Source organism: Mus caroli, unplaced genomic scaffold, assembly GCF_978045245.1.
Source record: "Mus caroli unplaced genomic scaffold, Mus_caroli_1 scaffold_14, whole genome shotgun sequence".
Taxonomy (NCBI): Eukaryota; Metazoa; Chordata; class Mammalia; order Rodentia; family Muridae; genus Mus; species Mus caroli.
Window position 1 is genome coordinate 31,279,836 of NW_028227269.1, and position 20,312 is coordinate 31,300,147.

At 46.9% G+C, this 20,312-nt stretch overlaps 1 protein-coding gene across 10 annotated transcripts in view; it reads left to right on the forward strand.

The window, feature by feature from the left end:
* Positions 1 to 20,312, forward strand: part of Atxn7l1 (ataxin 7 like 1) — a 222,214-nt gene that overhangs the window by 1,033 nt on the left and 200,869 nt on the right. The window lies entirely within an intron of this gene.

Sequence of the window (20,312 nt, forward strand, 5' to 3'; positions counted from 1 at the left end):
ATTGGTCTCTGCCATTCTCCTTGGAGCACCATTGGCCAATGGTGGTGGTGGGGTTTGAAATCCCTGAGTGAGGAGGCATGGGGCTCCCTTCACAAGCATTCCAGCCTCCCTTGTATGTAAATTCACAAGTTTTAATGAACCCCACATGGTCGGTCATTCCGGCAGCTTCTCCACTCTCACTGAAAACCGTTGCACATGGCAAGCCTTGGCTGCAAGTAGCATTTTGTTACTTGTTGCTGGTCATGGTCACAAACTGTAGGCAGTGACCAGGGTTAGGGGTATCAATATGTGCAGATCTTTAGCCTGCACTCTGACCCCTTCCCCCCAAAATCTGTGCTTCCCAGCATGAAAATATGATACCTGAAAGGGGACACATTGAACAGACAATGATCTCAGATCTGGCATGTGAGTGAAGCCATTATGCCAGGCCTGGGCACACCATACACCTTTGGTTGTTGTAAATCAGTGATCCTTGTTTGCAAGCCCGCCATTGGTCACTCTGGCCTCTGGCTTCAAATGGAGCCACTCTGGAGGACCCACTTTTTGCTTAAAGAAAGGATGGGTTCATTTGAATTGTGATGCACTATCTGGAGTCTTGTATGGAGAACTGGCCGGAATTGGTGGTGGGAGGGAGTCACGGAGGGGCCGGAGGAATTGATGGGGGATGTCAAAAAAGTTCAGACGTTACTTGACAGTAGGAGCATTTTCTCATCCGCGGCGAGTGGAGAAAGCCATTCGACTCTGCAGCCTAGTCCACTGGTGAAAGGGGATGTTGCCCACAGAGGTGGATGAGACCTGCTTGGAAAGTTGGGACTTGCGGACTGACACCTAGATTGCCGATTTTCAGTGCCACACTATTTCTTGACCGTCCAGTAAGACGAATCGCTTGTGTTTCAGGAAAGAACGTGGACATTAAAACATTTACATTTTAACTCAAGGGCTGTTCTCTGGCACTGTGTTTCTGCTAATTAAGTACTTGGGGAACAAAACATTATTCTAAAGATGTTTGCCTCTAAATATCTTAGCGTGATCTTGATGCGTGTGTTTAGGATCCTCGGGGGAGTGGCGTTAAGTGGGCTTCTTACAAGTGGCAGCTTATTGGTGCTAAATGTTCATGTGTGTTGGCAATGGAAAGGGATCCCCAGTGGTCGTCTCTCTTCCCAGGAAACTCTTGAGGTCTTGAACCTCTTAGAGAGCTAAGCTCTCAGACCACCAGTACTGTATGCTAAAGTTGTCTCAAGGCTGTGGCGTGCACGGGATTGGCATGTGGCAGGCCAGCGTGATGAGTTAGGACCATAACCCACAAAATTTATCTTCCAGCCCCCCCATCGATGTCAGACTGCTCTTGTTCTCAGGTTCTCCTTGCTGCATGAGCAAGGGAGAATGAAATGCTCTCCTTCGCTCAGAAATCATAGTCTTGCTTCTTCTCTCCTCTATCCTGTGAGGGTACAAGGATTTGCTTCGAATTGAATGTGTTTGCAGGAGGGACATCCTGTTGCTGTTCAGTGTCCCAAGCAGTTGGCTTCTATAGCCAGGCATGGACTTAATCTCTTTGTTGTGGGCCTCGTGGAGTGGCCTTGGGTGACAATGAGGAATGAGAAGTTCCTGAGGTCTTCCTAGTGTGGGAATGCAGCTTTTCTTACAGAGAACATGTGTGTAGCAAGTGCATGTCCCTTGGTAAGAACTTAAGAGTTGGGCAGAGGCTTGGTGTCACAGTGTGGTCACATTGGGCCCCCTTGTTGGAGTCATCAAGTGGGAGGCCTTAGGGTGGGCCGATACTTGTGAAGGATGATTGCAGGACACAGCGTAGCCCTTGTGGGACTCTGTGCATCTGTATTTATGAACATACATGCCTGGCCATGGTGCTGTTGGCTAGAAGCAGGTCTTGAAGAAGAAATAGGGTAATAAAAGAATAAAAGTTTAGGGTTGTAATTGAGAAATGGCAGGACATACTGTTGCAGTGCCAAGTCTATAACATAAAACCTACCATTGTAAGCGTTCCTGAGCACATAGCCCAGTGGTATTAAGTATATTTACAGTGTCTTACAACTGTCACGAGTCTTCATTTCCCGGCCTCTTTACCGTCTCAGCAGACGTAATCATATGTGCAATGATTTCCCATGTCCCCCAGCCCCTTGGTCCTGGCATCTTCCATTCCCTTTCTGCCTCTGGGAAGGTTCCTGTTCGAGATTCTTCACGGAACCTGACTCCCACGACGATATTTGCCCTTCGTGGGTTGAGCTTGTTTCTCTTAGCAGAGTGTTCTCAGGGTTCATCCATGTTACATCGTGTATTAGTTCAGGCCTTTTCAAGGTAGAGTCATGCTCCTTTTGGCATCTACTACTCATCCATTGGGTGTGTGGGCCGTTTCTACCTTTTGACTGTTGTGAATAGTGCTTTTCTGAGCATCAATGTGGTACAATCATTTTTCAGACGGGAAGTTAGGCTGGAAATATGAAATTGGAGTCATTTTGCCTCCCGAGCTTTCTCGCCACTGCTGGGGCAGATACTGCAGGCACTGGCAGACTTTTTGAGTAACCTGGTAGTTGACATCTCCTCCTGCATCCCTTCCTTTGCTTTGTCACCTATGCTGAGGAGGGCCTGTTAGCTGGATGCTCTTTGAATTGCAAACTGTTGCTAGTTCTCTTTTGGCCTGGGCTTGTGAGGGTTGCCTTAGGGCAGCTTCACTGAAAGACTAGGAGAGAACTAGGGAGAACTGGGAGCCAACCTGGCACTCAGGCCCTGGGGAGAAAAAGGCTCACTTCTCTGGGTTGATCCTATAGATGTAAAGCAAGGGTTTGGGACTAACTGCCCTCCATAGTCACTTTGAAACCTCTGTACTCAGGCTTTCCTAGAGAATGTCTCAACATTTAAAATACCACCATGCCGAACAATCTGCCTCTAAAGAAACTTTAAAAACAAAATAAAACAAAAACTCATCGCATTTAAAACAAACAAAACATCTTAAATGATTTCAGAAATATTGAGAATAACAGGGTATATTTTCTCAGTTTTTAAAAAAAGTTTAACTCAATATAAACAAAACAAACAAACAAATGAAAACAAACCAACAAAAAAATCCAACTGGACTGTGTAATCTGCTTACTAGAAACAGTTGTGAATAGTTTGGGGCATTCCGGACCTGCGTCCAGACCACAGGAGAAGAGAGGGGCTGAGTCCCGGAGCCCACAGATGTGAGGGGCTGCATCCAGACCTTAGCAGACAAGAGGGAAAGACTCTCAGTCCAGACCTCACAGATGTGAGAGACCCAGTCCAGACCCCAGCAGAGGAGAGGGGTCTCAGTACAGACTACAGAGAAGTATAGGCCTCAGGCGAATGTCTGCCACAAATGTGTTCTTCCCGTTTGGTCTGAAAAGCCATAGCTTTCCTCAGAGGAGGTTCTGAGGAGCCCTGCTGGCACACTCATCATGAGAACTGTGCTAACTGATAGAAAATTCCAAGGAAGGCCATTTTTCTGTGCTAACGCTGTATATCACACTATTTTACCCAGCCAGGTAGGTGTGGCCGGAAGACGTTCCCCAAGCCAAAGTCTCACTCAGTTGGGGAAGATGTTTTCATTACTAGGGGTCTCAACCAAACTGCATGCCCTCTTTGATTCCTTTTTATTATTACAGATATTACCATCATTTATTACTGAAACTAGTTCTGTATAACTAGGTATTAGTATAATTACCATGAATTTTTAAGTCATCTGTGATTTAAAAAAAAGTCATGTTGTATAAAGAACTTCAATTTTAGAGCAAAGTGCATTATAATTTTATAAAGCTTAATGATTAAAAACAATTTCTTTGGACATAGAGTATTTCATATATTAGTTAAGAAGCGGGTTTTGTCAAAGGCAAGAGAAAACTACTTAGGCTTCTGAGCATGAAGAGGTTTTCTTTTTCTTTTTCTTGTTTTTCTTTCTCCTTTCCCTTTCTGATGGCTTCGGAGGTCTACAAAAATACTTTTCAAATGATAAGTTGTTTCATTTCATCACAGAGAAAAATAAGTTCTCCAGGGACATTTTCTGGGCCTTTTGGACTTGGGCAGTAGACTGTGGTTCCCAGCATTTCATTTGGTGGAGGTAAATGTGAAATGCATCCAGTCTCAGAGAGCGCCGGAACAGAGAAAGCTTGCTGTGGAAGGCCCAAGTGCTCTGGAGAGCCAGGAATGTGGAGTGGGCTCTGCCTGGGCTCAGAGTTTAGGGCTGAGAAGGACCGACCAGCTTAGGGAGGAAAATGGCAGCTGGCCTGGGAAGATGATGTATTCTTATGATCCAAGGGAGGGAAGCCAGAGACAAGCCATAGAGATTTATGGGAAACTATCCGCAGCTTCTTTATCACTACACAGACAACTCTGTTATCTATGCTAATGGAGACGGGAAGGCCTTAGTCTGCAGATTACACAGATAAACCTTATTTTCACTGTTAATTCTAACTTCACTCTCTGCTGTACCTGCCTTTGCTGGAAGTAGCAAGATGCGTTCCCATTGGCCTTTCGTTGGCATCTCCGTTGCCTTGGGCTTAGAAGGGAAAGCGGGAGAGCAGCTCAGGTGCTTCAGGTTAAAGGAGAAAAGAAGTGATGTATTGGAAAAAAAAGGTTTCCCAGCCGACCTGCAGAGGGTGGCTGAGCTGAGGATGGGCGGTTGGAACCAGCCACTCCACTTGGGGAAATAGGAAGTTTTTGGAATGAGAGTCTCTCTATACTAACAAGGAATTCCATGTACCCAGATCCTGGGTAGAAAGCCAGAAGAAATGTGGCTTCCCTTCCTTCCAGAACAGGAAGTTAGACAGAATCCGCAGGCTTGGAAACTGGATATAATAATTCCTTAAAGGCGTGAGTTGGATCAGGCCTTCATCTCTAAAGGAATAATGAATTGTTGTTGTTGTTTATTCTTTAGCTTTGAAGGCGTAGGCCTTAAATTCATCTAAAAATTACTTCAAAGTAATCTCCAAGTTATAAAAGCCAAGAGTCTTATATATACTTTACTGGAATGTCTCTTGCTCACCCATTTGTTTTGGTATCTTTCCAGAGATAGCCTGGGTGCATTGAAGTAGATACATGTGTGTACTTTCATATCTCCTCAGACTGTGAGACCATGCTCCTCACTATGGTCTAGCATCTTGCTATTTCTCAGTCTTGGAGGACCGAGTGTCTGTTAGTATAAGGGTGCTAAGTACAGTGTAAGGCCTTGGTCTCCTGGGGTAGCTGTGTATAGGAAGGTGCTGGACCTTTTCAGCTTCCTTCATACACTGGAATTGACCCCTTGTTGTGCCTGCTCTAGGCAGACAATGGGACACAGTAGTGACAGACACAATGTCTCTTCCCCAAGAGCTCTTCCTTCCTGGCTACAACTACAGACACCACAAAAAGCCACAATGATTGTGACATGTGTCCTGACAGAGAAAGCTGGATCGCTGTTGGAGAACATGAGAGGAGGGTCAGATTTAGGTTAGGCCCTCTCAGAAGAAATTTTACTTTGGCTTAAATCCAAAGGATGAATGGAAGTTCTCACTGTGTGTAGCTGGGTAAGGTAGTGTTGGAGGGAAACGTCTATGTGAAGGCTCAAAGGGCATGTGACTATGGAATGTTCTAGAAATTAAATGGTTTTATTGCTGGAGTGAAGCCAGCAGAACAGAGAGGAACGCCTGTTTGCCCACCAGCAACACTGCTGACATTTTAAGCCAGGTACCTCTTTGGGACAGAGACCGTCTTGTGCATTATAAGATGTACAACAGTGGCCTTTGACCTTTGGCTTCTAGTAGTGGCCCTTCACACCTCTAAGCAGAGACAGCATGAATGTCTCTACATGTTCCCCAGGGAGGCATCGTCACCTGGTAGGGAGTCACTAGAATTAAGTGACGCCGGAGAGATAAGAACACAGGAAACTACTGAGAAATGAATGCAGAGATATTTTGCTACTATTTCCAGTGTTTGGGCCTACAGCCCATATATGAGTCAACCCTACCAAGTGCCCAACAGGTCAAATGGACTGTGGCTCTTGGCAGTGCTGTAGCTAAGTTGAAGAGTCTAAGAGAGAGGGCTTGGTGGCTCCATCTCTAGTTAGCAGTGAGAACAGTAGGGTGCAGGTCCTGTTCTGACTGGCCCAGCCCTGCCTCACTCGGGCGAGAGGAGGATTCTGATAATGATGGCATTTATTATTCAGTGGCCCCTGATGTCAGAAGCACCCTGGCGGAGCATTCAGATTTCAGTTTATATTGAAAGTCAGGCTGGAAGTACAACTGGCGCTCTCTGCAGTTTGATTACCCGTGGGATCTGCCTGAAATGGGGATGAGCAAGAGAACAGAAGATCTGGCTTCAGGATCTCCACGCTAAGGACTGGGAAGCGTGGAGGGCAAGGCCAGGCCTGGCTCTTGAAGGCTTCTGACATATGTGTCCCGTGCTTCGCAGCATCATCTAAGACTATACGGCCATGTTGACCGCTTTCCATCACTGGCTGGCAGGAGCCTGGTGTCTCTGCTGCACAGCTGATGGGAGAAAGTTAGGCAGGTTAGTTTTTCCATGCTTCTCTGTGGATTATGGTCCTGTCCTCTGGGTTGGCCTTCATTTGTGGCTTCATCCATGACATCCTTCTGAGTGGACATCCAGTGGCAGCAACCAACCGTAAGACCTGGTCCTAATCAAATCCTTTTTATCTGACGACCTCTAATCCCCCTCTAAGCAGTCTAGTGTTTCCATCTGGGCAAAGTTATCCTTCAGGAAGTCAAACGTGGCTGTCATAGAAGCTATGTGCTAGCCCATGGCTTGGACCTCTGCTGAATATCATAGACATTGAATGGTAAGAGCAGACTTCTGTGTGTCTGTCTCTTCTAACTCAGTCTAGTGTCCTGCCATGACAGGCTCCCGGCTCTGTACTATGGCAAGGCTCAGACTGGCTACCTCTGCCAAATGGACCTCACTTTGAACCCTGTTACACTGGCACTGATAGTGAGGACTTGGGCAGGCCCTTCCAGCAAGTGGGCCGACACTGAGGCTTAGGATCCTATGAAGCTGAGGGTTTCGCTTGACTTACTCAGTTCCTGCAAAGAGAACCAGAATTCCCCAGTGGATAGAGCATTTGTTCTCATGTAGACAATCTATCCTTCTGGTTTTTTGGTTTGTTTATTTATTTGTTGTTTTTCCCACAATTCCATCTTCCAATTTTAAGGGGTGCTGTACTTAACGTAAAGAAGAAAACGAAATGCTTGCCAGGGCAGAACAAACTGGTACCAGGTCACTCTAATCGGGAAGATACAAGCAAGTCGAGGACAGACTCTTGGAACACACAAGTGGTTATACTGATTCTGTATGTACTTCTGCAGAGCAGATTCTGCGTTTGTGGACATTGATGGTAAATGACACCCTCAGCAGGGAGCAATGTGACCTGCCCCACTACCCCAGTAGGTCATAGAGTCCTGGAAAAAGCAAACGGGTGACAGCGTTTGTAGTGGTAGATGGTAGGTGGGTGGGACGCCTTCCCTTACCATGGTGGTGTTCAATTCTTTAAAAAAGTATATTGACCAAGATTGGAAATTCAGCTCAGCGGTAGAGCATCTGCTAGCATGCACAAGGCCCAGGTTTCACTTCCCTGTTCCCCATCCCCAACCCCCTCCCGGCCTCCAAATATGCTGGCCTCAAAAGGATGGATCCTGCCGGTGTTCATGTCTGTGAGGTTCCTGGAGGAGTAATGTTTGTGTAGACAGAATAGACTGGTACATCATGGTGGCTGAGGCTGGAAATGTAAAGTTTGGATTCAATGGGCCCAAAGTTCCAGGTATAGGGGCTAAAATGGTTAGAGATGGTGTGGAAGTATGAATGTATTTAAAGCCACCAAACTGTGTACTTAAAAATAGCTACAGTGGTTAATGCTATGCTGTGTATATTTCACTACACACAGAGAGTTCATTGGCATGGCAGCCTTGGGAGTTTCATGCAGCATTATTTAAATTTTGACTCAGCCATTTCCCAGCTGTGTGTTAATTTCAGATTTAATTTCCTCATTTTCAGAACGGAATAATAGTTCCTCTCAGAGTTGCTGTAAAAATAAATGAGATACTATCTGGCATCCTATAGGTACTCAGAAATGTGAGCTGTGGTTACGGTCATATTATTTTTACCACATACTCAGGTCCTCTTCTTTGTCTTATCTGAGCTGCCATTTCCAGGGAACAGATTGTATCAAGATTGTTTCAGGAATGGGTCAGGACACTGAATGTGTACCAGATACCAGGCCAGATGTGTGTGTTGTCATTGGGTCCTCCTGATCACCCTGTGAGTCAAATCCTGTTCATAGCTGAATTTTAGAGAGTAGGGGAGGGGGTGTTGAGGTTCAGAGGTGTTGAGTCATTTACCCAGATGTGAGTTCAGCTGAGAGATGGGGGAGCTGGGATTCGAACACTGAGTCCGGCTGATTCCAGAATCTCTACTTTAATCAGGGTTGTGATGTCTCTCATTCTTGGAACAGTGTGGGACTGAGGCAAGGCAGAAGGCATCTATGTACTTAAGGTACACTAAGAGGTGCTCATGTGAGCTTCTGCAGGCGTAGAGCAAGGACCTTCTTAAGTGTTGCATCTGGACACCTGGCTTGCCGCATCTAGCCCAGCTGTGTCAGGGGAGTGTGTCCTTTTAGCAGAATGGTGCAGAGAGACTAGCTGTCTGTCCCCCTTGCATCTGTAAGACCCACGGCTTCCCATCAGGCTTTCCATCAGCCATGGGCGTTCTCATCCCAAGGCCCCAGCTTTGGGCCTGTGTGGTCAGGGCACTGGCCCCAGGGAGGCACAGAAGCTGATGCAAACTGTTCCTTTTTAGAAGAAGGTGTTAGCAAGGATGGTTGCCAAGCAACTCCAGGGCCATCTATCTACAGCGATGATGTCCCCCCTCCCCACCCCCCCCCCCTCTTTGAACATCTTCTAGGCTGCTGTTCAGTTTGCTCTTGGCGTTGGGATTGTTAGTATTTTCATGAAGGGTGCGCTCCTTTGGATGACGGAGTGCAGATAGCTTTTCAATACCTGCCACATTCAGGGTGTCCTTTTGATGGTGATATGCCTGCTAAGTGGGTGTGAAAGTCCTTTGCCTCCTGCAGCCACAGCATGCCCTGCCCTAGCTGTTGCTGGCTCTGAGGGGCAGTGATAAAGAAGACTTTGGACTGGAGTGGCTGAGAAAGACCCAGAATGCACCTCCCACATGAGCACAGGGTGAGGTAGCCATGTTCAGCTCCCGTCAGTCTGGATTTCAGCTGCTGTTCACTAGCAAGGCCACTTGAACAGTGTATATGTGATGCTCTCACTGGCCCCAGAGATGCTGCTCCTTGCTTCTCCCCACCCCCACCTCATTTGAGACCAGAGAATGGCTAGCATGTGATGTTTCTTCAGTACTGTTGCCATTGCTGCAGTCCCCTCCTCTGTGTGGGATCTTAGGCACCCTGGCCTGCTGACTGTTGGTTTGATTCCTTTTTAGTTTTTATTTCCCTGGTAAACGTCAGGGTGCCTTTCGTAGTGTCACACCCAGACTAGGAGGAAGGAAGTGAGTCACTGGAAAGTGTCACTGGTTACCTTGGGGTAAAGAAATCCCTACCTATGAACAAGAGCGCCGTTGACCTTGTCCCCATCCTCCATCCCATCCCCCGAAGCCTCTCATGTCCTGTTCTGTTCTTCCTTACCATTCGCTGCAGAAGAACAGCAAGACCCAAACAGGACATGTATGCAGGTGAAGGCTCCCACGTCCTGTGGCTGACACAAAAGGCTAAGTGGCAGAGACAGGCCCAGAATATACAAATCAGGTCTGAACAGATTAAGGGTCTCCCTGGTTGGTCTCCAAATGGAGTAACTGGGAACTTCTATCAATCAGATGTGTCTAACCTTTGGCCTAGGATCTGAGTGCATCCCAGGCTAGCCACGACTACAGCTCAACATGTTTGCGGGCGGCAGTGTCACGACACAGTGTCAACAGGTTGAATATTCCTGCTTTAGACAGAAGAGAGCCTGAGGGCTGTGGGAAGGCCGTGCTTTATAGCATGTGTGCTTTTATATCATGTGTGCCTCTTATTTGGGAGTGGTTCTGGCTTCTACTTCCCTGGTTTCCATCCTGGGCTAGCCTGTTCTCCATACCCCAGACTGATATACTAGCTTAGTATTCAGTATTTCTGTCTCCCCCTCCTCTGCATACCACTTCAAAATTAATCTCTCCCAAATTAATATCTATCAGGTGTTCAATAAATGAATATTTTCCATTACTTCCCAGATACCGCAGTTCTCCAGGTCCTGCAGTCAGGCCCCACCTAGTCCAGCAGGTAGAGTGCGCCTCATAGGAGTCTTGGGCAGCCACACTTGTTCCTCGTCTGTCTCTGCTTCCCTAGTTCCCTCCCTTGTGATCATATCCACCTTTTGTTTCAGGACCAGCTTTAACCTGGAAATCTCTTCCCCACATCTCGCATGGCAGGCTGTGTGGCCTCTAGGTTCCCCGGGACACTGTGCTGCAGGCTGAATCCACAATGCATTGGGCCCTCAACTGTTTAATTCCTCCCACCATTCCATGAGTGCCAGAAGTCAAACTTAGCTCGTCAGGCGTGCATGACAAGTGCCTTCCCCATGGGATCATCCTGTAGTGCCAGGAAGTTCCTCTTTTAGCATTCAGAGGTAACCCCCAGCCTGCATCTTCCCATTCAATGTCAACATTAAGGTTGCTCACACAGAAAAAGATGGTATGCCACCAGAGTCACCTGTGCACACACCATGTAGACGAAATCAGTGGCCTGTATTGTGCCTTGTCATTGTAAATGTATATATAAAATTTATAATTTACACATATATGTACACATACATACATACACACATATACATCATATATATACATATATATATATATGTATATGTATATATATGTAACATTTTAAAATAAGTTGCAGGCCTAATGGCATTTCACCTGTTTGTTACTCTGTCACATCCTGACTTGTTTTCGTGAGCTAACACATCCGAGTTTTCAGAGCTTCATCTTATAAAATCGTGCTATGCATTGCAGAGGTGGGTTTCCGTCTGCAGTGAGCGCCACACCTGTGTGAGGACTGCTCTGGCACTCAGTGAAATCCCCGTTTCACAGCAGGGAGTTTCTCAGGACCCCCTTAGCATCCATCAGTGGTGGCTGCCAGGATTCATCATTTCTTCACGGGGAGAAGGATGACCGCTTACAGATTCCGTGCCTCTGACCTACTTTTTCCCACCAGCATTCGTCAGTGAAGAAGGCACCACTCTTTTAGATTCCACTTAAAAGCTGGAGTGGGGGCTTTCCCTTTAATTACTAACTTTCAGACATTGGGTTTGAACACCACGATTCTTAAGCTGGTGGAGAGGGCAAGACTGAGGATTGGTGTGCTGGCATTTCAAGATGTGTGTGTTGTGAAGATACAGTCATTGCGGAAGCTCAGAGACAGGGGACGCTCCAGGAAGAACGGTGCTAGGGGTTAGTAGAGCCCGAGTTTTAAAACATTATGAAGCATTACCCCACACACTCAGGGGACCCTCTGCTTTAATTTGGGGAAGGAAGAAGATAATTACACTTGCAATAAGCTGGTTCTTACCTTCCAGTTGGAGAATTTAGGCTGGCTTAGGTGAGCCACTGAGGCAAATTGCAGACTCGGGTGAATGGAACTCCTGTGTGTTAGGAAGCCAGGGTGCTTCCTGTAACCCTGACTCATCAGGAAACCGCTGAGCACCCAGGAAGTGGGTGACACGGGGCTGGGTCCTTTGTGGGGTACGAGGGGGAAGCCTCGGCCACTACCCTCAGGAACTCACCATGCAGCTCACTGGGGTCCCTGACACTGCACAGAGAATGGAGTGGGATTCAAGATCTCCAGTGATAAGAAGAGAAAAAGACTTCAGTTTATGGTCAGCAAGACCTTTGATCTAAGGGAAGGACTGCTTGACTGTGGCTCTGCGTGGAACACAGTAAAGGGTGTGTTGTAGAAGCCAAGTTCTTGTAGGTAGGTAGGAAGGAAAGAAGGAAGGAAGGGAGGGAGGAAGGGAGGACACTTTAGATAGAAACAGCAGAAATGGCTGGGATATGGAGAGTCAGTGTTCCAAGGGAGAGTTACAAAGGCCTTTGGAGAGCTGTGAGTTCCCCAGGAAGCTGCTGTTGAGGAAAAAAGTCATGGTGAAATTCATCAGGACCAAAGGGAAACCACAGCTTCATCCATGGGATGGACCACTGCAGGCTTGCATGGGCACTGCACAGAAGCACCGCCCTTGGTTCAGAAATTATTATATACATCTGGCCTTTTCTATTTGGGGTCCTAGGGGCCGATCTCTCTCCCCTCCCCTCCCTCTTCCATCCTCTTCCCTCCCTTCCCCTCTCCCCTCCCCTCCCCTCCTTTCCCTTCCCCTCCCCTCCCCTCCCCTCCCCTCCCCTCCCCTCCCCTCCCCTCCCCTCCCCTCCCCTCCCCTCCCCTCCCCTCCCCTCCCCTCCCCTCCCCTCCCCTCCCCTCCCCTCCTCTCCCCTCCCCTCTCCTCTCCTCTTTCTTATATATATATATATATTTATATATATATATATACACACACACACACACATGCACACACTTTAAGATTTTTACAATTAACCCATTGCTACCAGTGTTATTATAAGGAACCTGTTCTAAAATATTGCTAATTACAAATTTTACTGATAAAATGATGCAGAGTATACAATTTATCAGTAATAAAATATCTTAAAGTTTTATCCCATCCAGTGGTTTGTTTCTGAATTCTCATCCCTGCATGTCAAGCTCTCAGTGTAGAATCCAAGCTGAGGTTAGTTACTGTCCTGTTAACAAGTCCACAGTACAAGTACAGTGTGAACAACTTGGCCAGTAGTCAGCAACACAGCCCACTGGCACTATCTTACCTGAAACCTGTTTTTATACATGGAAGTTATCGTACATCTTTGGATATAGGTAGTTGTTGGGCTGCTTGCTTAGCATGCAGAGATCCCAGCAAAGAATAAAAAACCAGGCATGATGGCACATACCTGAAATTCTAGCATTTGGGAGGCAGAGGCAGGGGCAGAGAGGCAGAGAGGCAGAGAGGCAGAGGAGGATCATTAGTTCAAGGCTAGCCTGGGCTACGTATTAAGTTTGAGGCCAGCCTGGGCAGCTATATGAGGCTGTGTCAAGAAGGGGAGGGGTTACTGGAGTAGATCCCTGCTTGTTCATTTAGGTAGCGTCTGGGATTGCTTTCTTGCTGCTATGGCTGAGTGAGGTAGAAAAGACAAGAATCTTATGGCCCCAAAGCCTAAAAAATATAAATCACACTCCCTGTTTCTAGAAAGTTACTAATCCCTGCCCAACACATTTGCAGCAGTGCAGTACACCCAGATAATTAAGTTATACATTGTGACTTTTTAAATATATCAAATTGTAAGCTTATATCAAGTAACCTTTAATTACTTAATGTAGCACTGCAGTGCACAGAGATTCTGAGCCAAAACAAATGAAGCCGTCACGATTAGGCAGCTGACAGTACCAGATTGGAGGGGCAGCCACAATAAAAAAGATTTTCATTACTTCAAATTGTGGTCTCATTGTCCATAGAAATCAGAAGAAAGCAATTTTGAGGTTAGTTTTCATATGATTCTTTTTCCCTCTTAGGGTCTGGGGTTTGTTTTGTTTTTCTTTTTTCTTTTTCAAAGGAGTTTCCCCCAGAACTAATTTAAAAGCTCAATACAGCAGGCTTTTCTTACCAAATTTTGTGAGCATCTGTCTCCAGCCCGTTTAGCCCCTGACAGACGCCCAGCCTCTCTCAGAATTCCCACAGATGTTCTGCATCCAGAGAAAGGCCCACTTCCCGGTGCTGGCCCAGAGCTGGAGAAGAGGTGGGCCCACCAGTTGCGTTTCGCTGGGGTTTTCCTTGCCGCCATTTCCTGCCGGTTGCCTCTGAATGGATTACAGATGGTCAGAAAAAGACTTCTTGGCACGGGGAGAGAGGACCAGTCTCCAGTGCTTTGTGGGAGAGAATTTATAACAGGATGGCAGTTTATGCCTACTGAGAATGGGCCTGGCTGCCGCAGGCCTGTGGGAGAATCTGACTGCCTGTGGGCAGTGGGCCGCAGGAGGACAGCCATGGTGATCCGTCAGTGTCACTCTAACTCAGTGCACCCCAGGCTTCTTCCAGTTCGGAAGAAGATAAGCCTGTGGATGCCATCCCGAGGGAAGGTTTTGGTGTAGACAGTCCGCTGTTTTTTCTTTGTTTGTTTTTCCCAAGGAGAGGTGCAGATAGTGTGGCAATTTTTCCTTGTCTTACTTTCTCTTTCCTTTGCCACAGTGTAATAGAATGCACTTACCTTCGAAACTTAAAGACATACGCAGCAAAACATCCAGTTAATATTTTCGCCATTTTTAAAGCAGATGGTTCAGCGACACCAAATGCGTACACAGAGTTGTATGATCCTCGTCTCCATCCATCCAATTGGAGAACTCTGCACAGTCCGAAACAGAAACTCTGTCCATTAACTAACAACGCCCCTGCCTCCCTCCTCCCAGAACTGGTTTTAGTGTCTGAGTTGGCCTGTTTCAGGCCCCTCGTAGAAAGGGAATCAGTCATTTGGCATGTATTCTCTCTTGTTTCACCGATGTTGAGGAGAATGTTGGAACTTTCTTCCTTTTTATTTTTTTATTTTTTTATAAGATTTATTTATTATATATAAGCACACTGTAGCTGTCTTCAGACGCACCAGAAGAGGGTGTCAGATCACATTACGGATGTTGTGAGCCACCGTGTGGTTGCTGGGATTTGAACTCAGGACCTTCGGAAGAGCAGTCAGTGCTCTTACCCACTGAGCCATCTCGCCAGCACCCCCTTTTTATTCTTTTAATAACGTATTTTTACTTATGTGCATGCGCATTGGTGTTTGAAGATGTCAGATTCCCTGGATCTGGGGTTGCAGACAGTGTGAGCTGCCATGTGGTTGCTGGGAATTGAACTCAGGACCTCTGAAAGAGCAGCCAGTGCTCTTAACACTGAGCTATCTCTTCAACCCACTTTCTTCCTTCTATTGTGGATGCCAACAAGTGCTTGCTGACAGGAACCTGACATAGGCTCCTGAGAGGCTCCGACACTGCTTGACAAATACAGAGGTGGATGTTCTCAGCCAGTCATTGGACTGGGCACAGGGTCCCCAATGAAGGAGCTAGAGAAAGGATCCAAGGAGCTGAAGGGGTTTGCAGCCCCATAGGAGGAACAACAATATAAACCAACCACTATCCCCAAAGCTCCCAGGGACTAAACCACCAACCAGAGTACACATGGAGAGACCCATGGCTCCAGCTGCATATGTAGCAGAGGATGGCCTTGTTGGACATCAGTGGGAGGGAAGGCTCTTGGTTCTGAGACGGCTCGATGCCGCAGTGTAGGGGAATTCCAGGACAGGGAAGAGGGAGTGAGTGGGTTGGTGAGCAGGTGGAGGGGGGATGGGGTAGGGGTTTTTTGGAGGGGAAACCAGGAAAGGCGATAACATTTGAAATGTAAATGGAGAAAATATCTGATAAAAGAAAAAAAGAAAAAAGAAGGTTGAATACAGTTCCGTTGTGCATGCGTACTACATTTGTCTTACAGAAATTTGAGTTTGCTTTCCACTTCTTTAGGCCATTGTGCATGAGGCTGCTCCATGCCCATGTTAGAGGCATGAGGAAAACTGGTTGGTGAGGGATCGCCTTCGGCTTTGTCAGGCAGCACAGTGCTCAGGAACCCCCTTCCTCCATCTGAAGCTGACAGAGATGGAGTGTAGACCCATGGGACGGCTGTATGCAGGCAGGCCGGCTCTGGGTGCAGGTAAAGCTGACATTGCACTTGCCAGTCTGTGCAGCCTCTGGGTGATGCTGGACCCACCAGAAGGGCTGCCACCTTCTAATGCACAGAGAGGGGTTTTACTGTCCTTTAGAGTACAGATAGTGCTGAGATCTGCAAAGGCCAATGGTGTGTGTGTGTGTGTGTGTGTGTAAAGTTATAGCTTGTATACAAACATGACAAGGAAGGAGAGCCACATGGAAGGGAGATTGACAAGCGAGGGCATATGTTACTGACATGATTAACAATCAGATTGCGGGGGCTGGTGAGATGGCTCAGTGGGTAAGAGCACCCGACTGCTCTTCCGAAGGTCCAGAGTTCAAGTCCCAGCAACCACATGGTGGCTCACAACCATCTGTAACGAGATCTGGCGCCCTCTTCTGGAGTGTCTGAAGACAGCTACAGTGTACTTACATATGATAAATAAATAAATCTTTAAAAACAATCAGATTGCTTGTTTGTCTTACATTTTTATTTTGCCTCTCTCTCTCCCTCCCTCCCCCCCCCCTCTCTCTCTCTCTCTCTCTCTTTTTCTCTCTGTGTGTGTGTGTGTGCGCACGCACGCATGCAGCTACAACTCACATGTTGATGTCAGAGGACAACTTGCCATGTGGAACCCAAAGATTGAACTCAAGCTGCCAAGTTTGGCAGCAAGCACCCTTCCCTGGTGAGCCATCTTGTCAACCCTCATCAGGTTGTTTTTATTTTTATAGTTTTAATTTTCAGACAGACAGACAGATGAACCAGCAAAGACACAGAGACAGACAGATGATTCACTGTGCTGCATGGGGAGTCCCCTTTAAATTTAATCCACGGGGCTCCATGGACCACCAGGCCAGCAGCTTAGCAGTAAAGAAGGCCGAGCACAGGCTGTGGATTAGATCTTTGTTAACAGGGTGGCTGAGCCCCACTGCTGCCTGCTCCCTGGGTGACTTTAGGCAAGCTTCTTAGCCTGGGTGCAGTGGGCTGTGTCGGCTGACACACCGCTGAGGGTCAGGAAACGGCAGCTTCTGCTGTGTAGCTGAGGGGCAGGCCTGAGAAGTTCAGGAGGTTGTGAACGTTCACTGCTGGGTTGTACTTAAATTGGGGGATGAGCAAAAAGTGGGGTTGAATTTGAGAAACAGGGAGAAGCTGGGGGAAACTGAGTTTGAAAATGGCTAAGTTAGAGATGGGAACAGAAAGGCTTAGGAACTGAAAAGAGGACTGTAGTGGTGGGGAGCGGCCTTTGCAGCCTTTGTGGCCTTTGCTCCCTTTGGCATTGATGTTCATACTTTCTGGGCTGGTCTTTACCTTGGCCCTAGTTCACCCTATATAACATCTCTGGTGAGGACATCCATAAGGCTGGGGAGCCAGGAGAAGAGGGGTGTCTGAGAGGGTCTCCTGCTGGAAATGCATTTCAAAGATCCAAGCAGTTAGGTTTGGAGGTCTCTCTGTGCACAAAGGACTTTGGTATTTGACAGTAGTGGCCAGTGCATGCTGTGTGTGACTGTGTGTATTCTTTACAAGGCACAGGGATTGGTTCAAGGGAGAGCCCCAAAGCCTCTCAGAGCCTTAGTCTTCCCATCTGTAAAGTGGAGTCACCATAGGCATCTCACAGTGTTGCAGGGAAGGGGAAGCAGATGTACTGGTGTGCGGTGATTAACTCCACACAGGCTTGCGGTGCAGTGTGTGCTGTTCCTTCTGTTGCCATTGAGTCTCCCACTAGGAGGGAAGACTGGAGGATGCTGTTCAGAAGGAGGCTTCCTCATTACACTACACGTGGGCACAAAGTGCCTAAGAATGGGTAGGTTTTCCGGAGACTATCTAGAAGTGGCCTGAACCGGAAGCCCAGAGTGTACAAGCATGGCTGAGCTTTCTCAGCATTGGTTCTGAGTCTGGGGAAAGGGTTCTTTTGTATCTTTACATTTCTCTACTCCTGAAGCCCTAGTCATTATGATATGAGGGAAAAAAAAATACTTCCAATTAGTCCTTGCCAGGAGTCAGCTCAGTTTTCGCAGTGTTACAATGTGTGTGAGATGGGAGAGCATTCAGCTTAGAAATGATTTAATAGAGTAAGGTCAGACGCTGGAGTGGACAGTAAAGTTGGCATTAATTTTTAAGATAAAGCACACAGTTGTAAGAAACACTGAAAGCCCGTGGTACAGTGCAGGATGTGAAGGTGGGTGAACTTGGGTCTCCACTGTGGACCTGCCTCTCCCTCTGTTTAAAGAGTGAGCAGGGAGGGAGGAGTGACTGCCCTTGACTTCACTGTGAATCCGGACAGAAAGCAGGAGAGAAGGAAGTGGCCCAGACGTCCTGTTGTCACCCAGGGCCAGCATATCCTTAGGGGACCCTGATGACCTGAAAGGCCACCGGCGAATCCTTGGGGAACTGTGTTCATTTTGCCTAGGAGGCAGGAGGCAGCTAGAAACTGGCCAGCCATGGCTACTCTTTGCAAAGTGTGGGGAACCAGAGGCTCCGCCCAGTGATCGGCTGCTTCATGTGATTGGCTCTTTTAGCAGACCTGAGCATCTATCTCCCAGCCTGGTGTTTGAGTGGAGATCTGAAGGGACAATTAGTTGGTCTTCCTTCCTCTAGAAGATGGTTGGCTCATCTCTCATCTGTCAGGAGGGATCTGACAGAGCTCCCTGCTTTCTGCCCATGTACCCTCTCTGTGCCATCTGCCCATTGTCGTGCAGAGATACTCTGGCAGGTGTGGTGGTGTCAGGAAGCATGCCGTGCCCAGTGACCAGCCTTTTGCCACCTATTGGAAAGGAACTGTCCTCTGTCCTCATTCATCCAAGCCCATTGATCTGTCCAGTTCCTCCCAGAGGCCTCTGGTGGCCGCTTGTCGTCAGTGAAGGAGGGCCTGGATGGAGGAGACTGCCTCTAGGGTTGTAAGATTGGTTGGGCCTGCTGCTATGGGCAGTTGTCATTTGTTGGAGCTGTGTTTCTGGGAGTGGAAGAAAGGATGGCAGTCACGTGGTGGGCGTTCTTCACACGAGTGTTAACCTTACACACATTCTCTTGGGAGTTGTCTTTTCATAGCTTTAGGCTAGTTGTGAGTTGGTTGGTATATTCATTCTTTGATGGTTTTACAAACGCTCTGTAGGCTAATTTACCACACCCAATCAGATTCCACTCTTGATTCTTAAAAAAAACTGTTAACTCTCCGACACACTTATAGTTAGTTACCCAGTCTTGACTAGAGGACCCAAGTAGCTAAGAAAATAGAACCTCTGATTCCAAAGCCAGTGTTAGGCATCAGTGGACACTAGCAAAGACTCCTGTGTTAATAATTATGCTGTCAAGACAGTGCCAGTAATAAAAGCTGCCGTTTACTGAACAGCTATTTTCTCCCAGGTACCTCACATACGTCAGCCTTTTGATCTTTCCACTGTGAACAGCTGCATAGACAGGAGCAGACAAATACTAATTCGCTAAGATTTTACAGCTAATGCGCAGCTCAGAGGAGATGGAACTTGGGTCTTTCCATTTTGCCAGCCCATACACTTTCTCCTATTCTCAGGGTTAAAAGTACCTATACAAGTCCGGTCTTCCTCAGTACTCTACATCTAACCCTGTGGTCAGCTCTAAGTACATCACCCTGTCTCTGGTTTTAGCTCTCTCTGCTGCTTCTTTCTGGTTGTTTCTTATCTGGACCTGTTCTCTAGACATTGTAACTTGCCAGTTTTTCAGGGGTACTAGGTATCTTGTTGGATCATTCCGCTACAAAGAGACAGGAAATAATCACGACCACTGCACTTTCCTTCTCAGATGTGAGAATCAGAAAGGGAAACTCCGACATGCAATCAGCTGTCTGTAACCTGTCCAGACAGGCAAAGAGCATGAGATGAGTGGTCCTCAAAGGTGCCCTTGCAAGGAACACATTGCAACACGCCTCCCTCTCTATGACACTTGGTTGATCTTAGGACTCCATTTTATGTGTGTATGCATTTTAAGATTAGCTTTATTGAGAAATAATTTATTCACCATAAAATTGACCCCTTTAAAATATTAAATTGTGTGTGTTGTCATAAGCACCAAAATATGCAACTAATACTGTCATCTAAGTCTACAGCATTTTTATTTTTATTACCTCCAAGGAAATAGGATATTACTACCAGAATCTTACCTGTATCCCACTAGGCTCTGGCAGTAGATTGTTCTGTTCTGGGCATCTTGTAAAAATAGACCTATAAAGTATATGGCCTTTTATGTATATTTTCTTTCACTTAATAGTTTCAAGTTCCTCTAGGTTGTAGTGTGTATCAGTACCTTGTTCCTCATTTTGAGTAAGTAGGATTCCATTGTAGGCTATAGCATATCATGCTATTCACACACCAGGTGATGAACATTTGAGTTACGCCCACCTTTGAGCTATCATGAGTTATAGTATAAGATAATTACATACCGGTTTGTTGTTTTGTTTTGGGTTTCTGTGTGGACATACATTTTTGGTTTGCTGTAACATATCTTTCTGACTTTTTGAGCAACTGTCAGATGGTTTTTCCAAAGCAA